The following is a 10,193-nucleotide window of genomic DNA, read 5'->3' as shown; positions in this document are numbered from 1 at the left end:
TCTGCCAGTGGGAGGGTCTTGGGAGAAAATTAACCTGAAATGCTCTCCAGGTGTCACTGAGAGCCCACTGACCTCAACTCATTCATTATTTGCTAATCTACTTAATAAAATGATTTTTCATGCCCATAACTTTGTTTCAGAATTTGATTTCCCACACGTAATGGCCAGATGTTTACCTTTTGATCCTTGGCCCCTCCAAGTTTTCAGCATCCACACAGCAATAATACTAATAACACCAATTTTAGCTAGCATTTCTATAGTGCTTTACTCTTGCCAAAGCACTTAATGGGTAGCACAACTTCCCTAGGATACCAATCAATTTGAAAGTGAAAGGAGTATTTTAGTGGACTTTAGATGCAATGTGAAATAACAGTAGGCAAAGCAGCCAGAAAAGCTAATACTACCCTTGATCATTATAGACCCATGTTGGCAAATCTATGACATGCATGTCAGAGGGACTTCTGCCTTCCCACTCTACATGCATGCCTGAGAACATTTATCACTTCTTCCACCCCTCTGCCTAGCAGTCCAATGAGAGCATTTCTTTTGTCCCCTGTCTTGGGGAAGTTGGTGGTCTCACATGCAGTGTGAAGTTTGTAGTATAGACACTCAGTCTCTAAAAGGTTCACCATCACTGTTATAGACCCATCACTCCCATTTATGCATAATGTATAGGTTACTTTAACCTCTCCTAGGGCTACTTTATTATTTTGTAGAGGACGAAAGTCTAAATTACTAATATCTGGGCAGCATGGCAACATCTGCATTAGGGATCCAAAAGCACAGAATCTGAAGTTATGAAGGGATCTCCAGGGACATCTATTCCAACATATACCAAAGAAATCCCCAGTGCAACACACCAAACAAGTGGCCATTTGGCCTGTGCATGAAGACCTCCAATGAGGGGGACCCACCACCTCTTCTGGCAAGTCATTTCATGATTGGACAGTTCTTATGATGAGGAAGATTCTCCTTGCCATCAGTCTTAAATTTGCCTCTTTCTAACATTCTTTCTGCCTTTGGTTTTTCCTCTTGGGGACAAACAGAACAAGTCCAGTCCATTCTCCATCTCATAGCAGCACTCAAAATATTTAAAGAAACCCAGCAAGTCCTTGAGTTTTTTCTTCTTCAGATTTAACATGGCCATTGTATCCTCAGCCAAGCTTTGTAAGCTATTAACTGAAGATTGTAGGATTTAAATGAATGTCCAGTACTCCAAGTATTGTATTTTTATTAAGTTTATTAATAATCACTTGAAGTAAAGGAATAAAACCATAATTATCTAAAAAAATAAGACCACGTGAATAAATTCTCTACCTCTCCCCAAAAGCCCACTTGAGCCAGTTGCAATCAAAAGGAGAGAGAGAGAGACAGAGAGAAAGGGACCAAGACAAGGACAGAGACAGAGACAGAGACAGAGGCACAGGCTACACAAAACATATCTCCTTCCTATGTATTCATGTAATGTGAGGAAGAAAGTGGGATGCTGGGAATTGGAGTTTCTGGGGAACAGATTCTAATTACACAAGATCCTTCATCATCCTGTTTTTACCTCCTGGACACATTCCAGTTTATTAGCATCTTTCTTAAACTGGAATGTTCAGAACTAAAAGGATATTGTTCAGATTAGGACAGTGTTGAGAGGAGTAAGATACTCACAGTGAAGGTGACCCTAGACACAAAACTTCTTATATTATTTGGATTATCTAAGAACAGGCAATGTGAAGATTCTAGGCTTTATATGCTTGCCCTCTACCATTCTTACTACCCTTTGAATAAACAGTCTTCAAAAGGAAGGACTAGCTCACTTTCTTTTATTATCTTTTACAACCTTATCTTCTATCTTGTAACCCATATTTAGAATTGATTCTAAGATGAGATCAATAAGGCTGACTAGGTAAGTGGGTTAAGGGACTTGCCCACGGACACAAATCTAGCATGTACTTGATCACTTTTATCTCACATAATGATCTGCAAGGCACTGAACTTCACAACTTATTCTCTTACATGAAATCTATGCTAAAATCTGTATCACATATACTCAGGGCTTGGTTTCTCTTAGCATAATGGCATAGGATTCATAGATAATGTCCTGAGGACATGGGCTCTGAAGGGAAGACACATCCGTGGAATATCTGATTTTTATTTCTCCTACCCCTTTCACCACCCTATGTTTGAATAGAATATAGTCTGTCGGAGGACTTCCGGGTAATCATGGCTGCAATCTAGACGCCACACGCTTCCTCTCCCCGGCACAGAACGAAATAGACTACATCAAAGGAGCATAAAATCACATTTGGAGGAACAGAAGGACTCCCGAGTACCCCACAGAGGCAAAGGTACGTGGGGCGTGAACATTTCCACACTAAAATAAGAAGGAAAAGCATGCACAGAACACTGAACTGAGCCGCCCTTCCCCCACCCCACCTCCCCCACTAAACCAGAGTGAGCTACCTGAGCGCTCACCGGGACAGCGAGTGAGTGGGGAACGTCTCTGTCTGGGGGGGCACTCCAGGGTCCTTGGGATCTGGGGACTGCCAGGAAAAAACATCTCAGGGCGGTTTCACTGGAGAATCCAGCGGAGCTGTATTTGGGGCGGGCTGCGCTGAACACCTGGGCGGACCACGCGCTGATTATCTGGGCGGAGCTGAACACCTGGGCTGTGTGGCTGTGATCAGGGACCCAGCACTCTAAGAAACCTCTGAGGCTGGGAAGAACTAGTCTGAAGCAACCTAAATTCACAGAAAAACCACCCATATAACCCAGATCCCAGACCAAAAAGGAAAGGGGAATAAAACCACCAAAGGGATGGCTCACATGGCCCAAAATCAAGCCTCCAGGAAGAAAGGGAAAAAAGTGACTATTGAAAACTTTTATGGTGGAAGTAACCAAGGAAAAGAGGAGAATGAGGAGGAATTCCAAAAAAATTCAGAACACGCCTCCCAAAATGGAAACTATCAACAAGCTCTGGAAGATCTCAAACTGGAACTTATCCAAAAGATGGAAACCTGGAAAGAAAAATGGGAGAAAGAGATCAGCTGTCTGACAGATAAGAATGCTCAATTGGAAAAAGAACTCGAAGCATCCAATAGAAGGGTAGACAAGGCTGAAAAGCAAAACCAGCCCCTAATGACCAGAATTAAGCACCTCGAAGAAAGTGAGATGATAAAACAGCAAGAATCAATAAAGTAAACCCAAAAAATTAATGAATTAGAAGAAAACATAAAATATCTCACTGAGAAGGTCACGGACCTGGAAAACAGAGGGAGACGAGAAAATCTCCAAATTATTGGTCTCCCAGAAAAACCAGAGGTAAACAACAAACTAGATATTATTCTACAGGAGATCATGAAAGAAAATTGCCCTCACGTTCTGGAGCAAGGGGGCAAAATAGAAATAGAAAGGATTCATAGAATACCTTTTATACTAAATCCCCAAAAGACAACCCCTAGGAAGGTAATTGCCAAATTCAAGAGCTTCCAAGTAAAGGAGAAAATCCTACAAGAAGCCAAGAAGAGGAGCTTCAGATATAAGGGGGCTCCCATAAGGATCACACACGACTTAGTGGCTAACACACTAAGAGACCGCAAAGGAGGGAACACGATATTTAGAAAGGCAAGAGAGCTGGGTCTCCAACCAAGAATCAACTACCCAGCAAAACTGACTATATACTTCCAGGGGAAAGTATGGGCATTCAACAAAATAGAAGATTTCCAAGCATTTGCTAAGAAAAGACCAGAGCTCTGTGGAAAGTTCGATATCCAAGCACAGAAAGCAAGAGAAACATGAAAAGGTAAATATGAAAGAAAGGGAAAAGGAGATAAATCTTATCTTTTACTTTAAGTCAAACTCTCTTCTATAAGGACTACATTTACATCAAATTATATATATTAATATGTGGGGAAAACGTTTTGTGTAACTCTCATAAATTGTATCATCATAAGAGTAGTTAGAAGAAACATGCATAGGGAAAGATTGGGGCATTAAGAAGATTTGGGGAAAGTTGGGGCAAAGAAAGGAAAAGGGAGGGGGGAACCGCGATAATACTAAGATTAACTTCAAGAAATAGGGGGGGAATCAATAGAATAACCTTTACAATATAAAGATACACATGGGAAGGGGAGGGGAAGAACTCTCATATGAGAAGGAGAGGAAGAGAGCGTGAAGTGGAATTACTTAAACCTTACTCTCAGTGAAATCAAATCTGAGAGGGAAGAACATCTAGATCCAGTGGGATCCTGATTTCTATCTTATCCATTAGGGCAAGAAAGAAAGGAAACTCAAGGAGGGGGAGGCGGGAGGGAGTACAAAAAGGGAGGGAAGGAGAGGGGGGAGGGGAAGGGAGCATAAAAAGGGAGGGGCTAGAAAGGGAAGCATCTCAAGGGAGGGGACTAGGGGAACTGACCTAAAGTAAATCACTGGTTCAAAAGGAGAAAGCTAAAGAAGAAAGGTCAGAACTAGGGGAAGATATCAAAATGCCAGCAAATCCACAAATAACAATCATAACTTTGAACGTGAATGTGATGAACTCACCCATAAAACGTAGACAAATAGCAGATTGGATTAGAACCCAAAACCCCACCATATGTTGTCTTCAAGAAACACATATGAGACGGGTTGACACTCACAAGGTTAGAATTAAAGGTTGGAGTAAGACCTTTTGGGCCTCAACCGATAGAAAGAAGGCAGGAGTTGCAATCATGATATCTGACAAAGCCAAAGTACAAATAGACCTGATCAAAAGGGACAGGGAAGGTAAATATATTCTGCTAAAAGGGAGTATAGACAATGAGGAAATATCACTAATCAACATGTATGCACCAAATGGTATAGCATCCAAATTTTTAATAGAGAAACTAGGAGAATTGAAGGAGGAAATAGACAGTAAAACCATATTAGTTGGAGACTTCAACCAACCACTATCCAATTTAGATAAATCAAACCAAAAAATAAACAAGAAAGAGGTAAAAGAGGTGAAGGAAATCTTAGAAAAATTAGAGTTAATAGACATATGGAGAAAAATAAATAGGGACAAAAAAGAATACACCTTCTTTTCAGCACCACATGGCACATTCACAAAAATAGATCATACACTAGGTCATAGAAACATGCCACTCAAATGCAGAAAAGCAGAAATATCAACTGCAGCCTTTTCAGATCACAAGGCAATTAAAATATCGATCGGCAAGGGTACATGGAGACCCAAATCAAAAATTAATTGGAAATTAAATAACATGATATTCCAAAATCGGATAGTTAGAGAAGAAATCATAGAAACAATTAACAATTTCGTTGAAGAAAATGACAAAGGCGAAACATCCTTTCAAACCTTATGGGATGCAGCCAAGGCAGTACTTAGAGGAAAATTCATATCCCTGAGTGCATATATTAACAAATTAGGGAGGACAGAGACCAAAGAATTGGAAATGCAAATCAAAAAACTTGAGAATGAACAAATTACAACCCCCCAGAAGAAAACCATACTAGAGATCCTAAAAATAAAGGGAGAAATTGATAAAATAGAAAGTGACAGAACTATTAAGCTAATAAACAAGACTAGAAGCTGGTACTTTGAAAAAACAGACAAAATAGACAAAGTACTGGTTAATTTAATTAAAAAAAGGAAAGAAGAAAGGCAAATTAACAGCATCAAGGATGAGAAGGGGGATCTCACCTCCAATGAAGAGGAAATTAAGGCAATCATTAAAAACTACTTTGCCCAACTATATGGCAATAAATATACCAACCTAGGTGTTATGGATGAATATTTACAAAAATATAAATTGCCTAGACTAACATAAGAAGAAATAGTTTTCTTAAATAATCCCATATCAGAAAAAGAAATCCAACAGGCCCTCAAAGAACTTCCTAAGAAAAAATCCCCAGGTCCTGATGGATTCACCAGTGAATTCTATCAAACATTCAGAGAACAGTTAATCCCAATACTATACAAACTATTTGACATAATAAGCAAAGAGGGAGTTCTACCAAACTCCTTTTACAACACAAACATGGTACTGATTCCAAAACCAGGCAGGACAAAAACAGAGAAAGAAAATTATAGACCAATCTCCCTAATGAATATAGATGCAAAAATCTTAAATAGGATACTAGCAAAAAGACTCCAGCAAGTGATTAGTAGGGTCATCCACCATGATCAAGTAGGATTTATACCAGGGATGCAGGGCTGGTTCAACATTCAGAAAACTATCCACATAATTGACCACATCAACAAGCTAACCAACAAGAACCACATGATTATCTCAATAGATGCAGAAAAAGCCTTTGATAAAATACAACACCCATTCCTACTAAAAACACTAGAAAGCATAGGAATAGAAGGGTCATTCCTAAAAATAATAAACAGTATATATCTAAAACCATCAGCTAATATCATCTGCAATGGGGATAAACTAAATCCATTCCCATTAAGATCAGGAGTGAAACAAGGATGCCCATTATCACCTCTACTATTTGACATTGTATTAGAAACACTAGCAGTAGCAATTAGAGAAGAAAAAGAAATTGAAGGCATCAAAATAGGCAAGGAGGAGACCAAATTATCGCTCTTTGCAGATGACATGATGGTCTTCTTAAAGAATCCTAGAGATTCAACCAAAAAGCTAATCGAAATAATCAACAACTTTAGCAAAGTTGCAGGATACAAAATAAACCCACATAAATCATCAGCATTTCTATATAACTCCAACACAGCTCAGCAGCAAGAACTAGAAAGAGAAATCCCATTCAAAATTACCCTAGACAAAATAAAATACTTAGGAATCTATCTCCCGAGACAAACACAGGATCTATATGAACACAACTACAAAACACTTTCCACACAAATAAAACTAGACTTGAACAATTGGAAGAACATTAACTGCTCATGGGTAGGACGAGCCAATATAATAAAAATGACCATCCTACCCAAACTCATCTATCTATTTAGTGCCATACCCATGGAACTTCCAAAATTTTTTTTTACTGATTTAGAAAAAACCATAACAAAGTTCATTTGGAAGAACAAAAGATCAAGGATATCCAGGGAAATAATGAAAAAAAAAATACAAAGGAAGGGGGTCTTGCAGTCCCAGATCTCAGACTATATTAAAAAGCAGCGGTCATCAAAACAATTTGGTACTGGCTAAGAGACAGAAAGGAGGATCAGTGGAATAGACTGGGGGCAAGCAACCTCAGCAAGACAGTATATGACAAACCCAAAGATCCCAGCTTTTGGGACAAAAATACACTATTTCATAACAACTGCTGGGATAATTGGAGGACAGTGTGGGAAAGATTAGGCTTAGATCAACACCTCACACCCTACACCAAGATAAATTCAAAATGGGTGAATGACTTGAACATAAAGAAGGAAACTATAAGAAAATTAGGCGAACACAGAATAGTATACATGTGAGACCTTTGGGAAGGGAAATACTTCAAAACCAAGCAAGAATTAGAAAGAGTTACAAAATGCAAAATAAATAATCTGGATTACATCAAATTGAAAAGTTTTTGTACAAACAAAACCAATGTAACCAAAATCAGAAGGGTAGCAACAAATTGGGAAACAATCTTCATAAAAATCTTTGACAAAGGTTTAATTACTCAAATTTATAAAGAACTAAATCAACTGTACAAAAAATCAAGCCATTCTCCAATTGATAAATGGACAAGGGACATGAACAGGCAGTTCTCAGCCAAAGAAATCAAAACTATTAATAAGCACATGAAAAAGTGCTCTACATCTCTTATAATCAGAGAGATGCAAATCAAAACAACTCTGAGGTATCACCTCACACCTAGCAGATTGGCTAACATGATAGCTATGCAAAGTAATGAATGCTGGAGGGGATGTGGCAAAGTGGGGACATTAATTCATTGCTGGTTGAGTTGTGAATTGATCCAACCATTCTGGAGGGCAATTTAGAACTATGCCCAAAGGACGATAAAAGAATGTCTGCCCCTTGATCCAGCCATAGCACTGCTGGGTCTGTACCCCAAAGAGATAATGGACAAAGAGACTTGTACAAGAATATTCGTAGCTGCCCTCTTTGTGGTGGCCAAAAATTGGAAAATGAGGGGATGCCCATCAATTGGGGAATGGCTGAACAAATTGTGGTATATGTTGGTGATGGAATACTATTGTGCTCAAAGGAATAATAAAGTGGAGGAATTCCATGGAGATTGGAACAACCTCCAGGAAGTGATGCAGAGCGAAAGGAGCAGAACCAGGAAAACATTATACACAGAGACTGATACATTGTGGTACAATCGAAGGTGATGGACTTCTCCATTAGTATCAATGCAATTTCCCTGAACAATCTGCAGGGATCTAAAAAAAAAAATATAATACTACCCACAAGCAGAGGATAAACTGTGGGAGTAACAACACCGATGAAAAACAACTGCTTGACTACAGGGTTGGAGAAGATAAGACTGAGGAGAGACTCTAAATGAACACTATAATGCAAATTCCAACAACAGGGAAATGGGTTCGAGTCAAGAACACATGTGATAACCAGTGGAATCATACGTCAGCTATGGGAGAGGGAAAGGCGGGGCGGTGGGGAGGGGAGGAAAAGAAAACGATCTTGGTTTGCAATGAATAATGTATGAAAATGACCAAATAAAATAATGTTAAAAAAAAAAAAGAATATAGTCTGTCTGAGACAAACCCTTACAAGACTGGGACAGAGCAGTCAGTTCCTGTGTTCACTCCAATCAGAGAATTTTTTGTTATTAAATCCTTACCTTCCATCTTGTAATCAATAGTTTGTATTGGTTCCAAGGCAGAAGAGTGGTAAGGATAAATGACTTGCCCAGGCTCACATAGCTGGGAAGTGTCTGAGGCTAGATTTGAACCTAGGACCTCCCAAATGTAGGCCTAGCCCTCAATCGACTGAACTACCCAGCTGCCCCAAGGAGGGAATTTTTGAATACTGTTAAGGGTAAATTGAGGGATTTGATTCTCTCCTGGATGGAAGCTGAGACCCTTTAACGTCTCCTTAAATATTGCTTCATTTTCTAAATCTTCTCATTCTTCTGCCTGCCAGCTCATTTTTCACTGGTTTCCCAATCTGTAGATCAAGAGTGAGAACCAATTAGAACCTGGTGCAGGAAAAAAAAAACAGAACAGAAAATATTCTACCTTATCTCCGTCTACTAGAAAGCAGAAGAAAGAGCTGAGCCAATCTTGGGAGGGTTCAGTGTAAAGAAACCTGGATCTTCCCAACTTTTGTTTCAGTTTTTATACTTCAAAGATGATTGAAGTTTCTGTTGTTCTCTTTAGAATGTTGCCTCTTCTCCCTTCATTGTTTCACCTGAATTGTTAATGTCCAATGTGCCTTTCTTTAAACTCTAAAAATGAATAACAAAGTTCCTAGGCAAGAAATGCTCAAGTACACTTCAGTGGACACTTCCTACGAAGCTGATGTCAAAAAATTAGTAATGGTTTCTTTTGTGCCTGAGATCTAAGGTTTGAAATCATGTAACAGGGCTATTGGTAATACGACTCTTCATCTTAAAGAGGAAACTTTAAAATGATTTTCTGAAATAGAAATGAACCCTCTTATGCTCACACCCACACCTTTCAAGGATCACACATCTTCCATACATGTGTTACTTTCTACCTTTTCTCCCTTTTGACTTGCCTCTTTGTACCTGCCCTCAATTTCACTGGTCTAACTGGGTGAACCTTACACCTCAATGCATTCAATATCTGAGGGAAGGGGAGGCAGGCATTTAGAGGATCTTGGCTGGAAATACTGTGGGGGAGGACATTTCCCAATTGGGGGCTTAAGGCTCTGATGTCCTCCATCTATTCAGAAAGCCCTGAATCACTTGAAAGTGTCCATGTCATGTTTCTCTGCTCTTCACATGACTTCTAATACTCACTCTTGTTCATTAGACAGATTTCTATACATTGAAACAGCATTGATAAACTCATTTAATTTATATTGATGCCTAGAGGAGAGCTTAAGATATTTTGACTCTTCATGTGACCACTATTCTTGAAAGTCCATATAGCAAACATCATCAGATTGGTGATTCCTGAACTCTACAGAGGAGGCCAATTACTTCTCCATTCTTCTGTGTTCTTTATTGGTCAGCCAGTCAGACAGCCTTTACCAAGCAACTGCTTTGTCCCAGCCCCCGCCCCCCCCCCCCCCCCACACACACAGAGTGTTCCT

Source organism: Monodelphis domestica, chromosome 3, assembly GCF_027887165.1.
Source record: "Monodelphis domestica isolate mMonDom1 chromosome 3, mMonDom1.pri, whole genome shotgun sequence".
NCBI lineage: Eukaryota > Metazoa > Chordata > Mammalia > Didelphimorphia > Didelphidae > Monodelphis > Monodelphis domestica.
The sequence above is the reverse complement of the archived record's forward strand: the minus strand, read 5'-3'. Positions refer to the sequence as shown.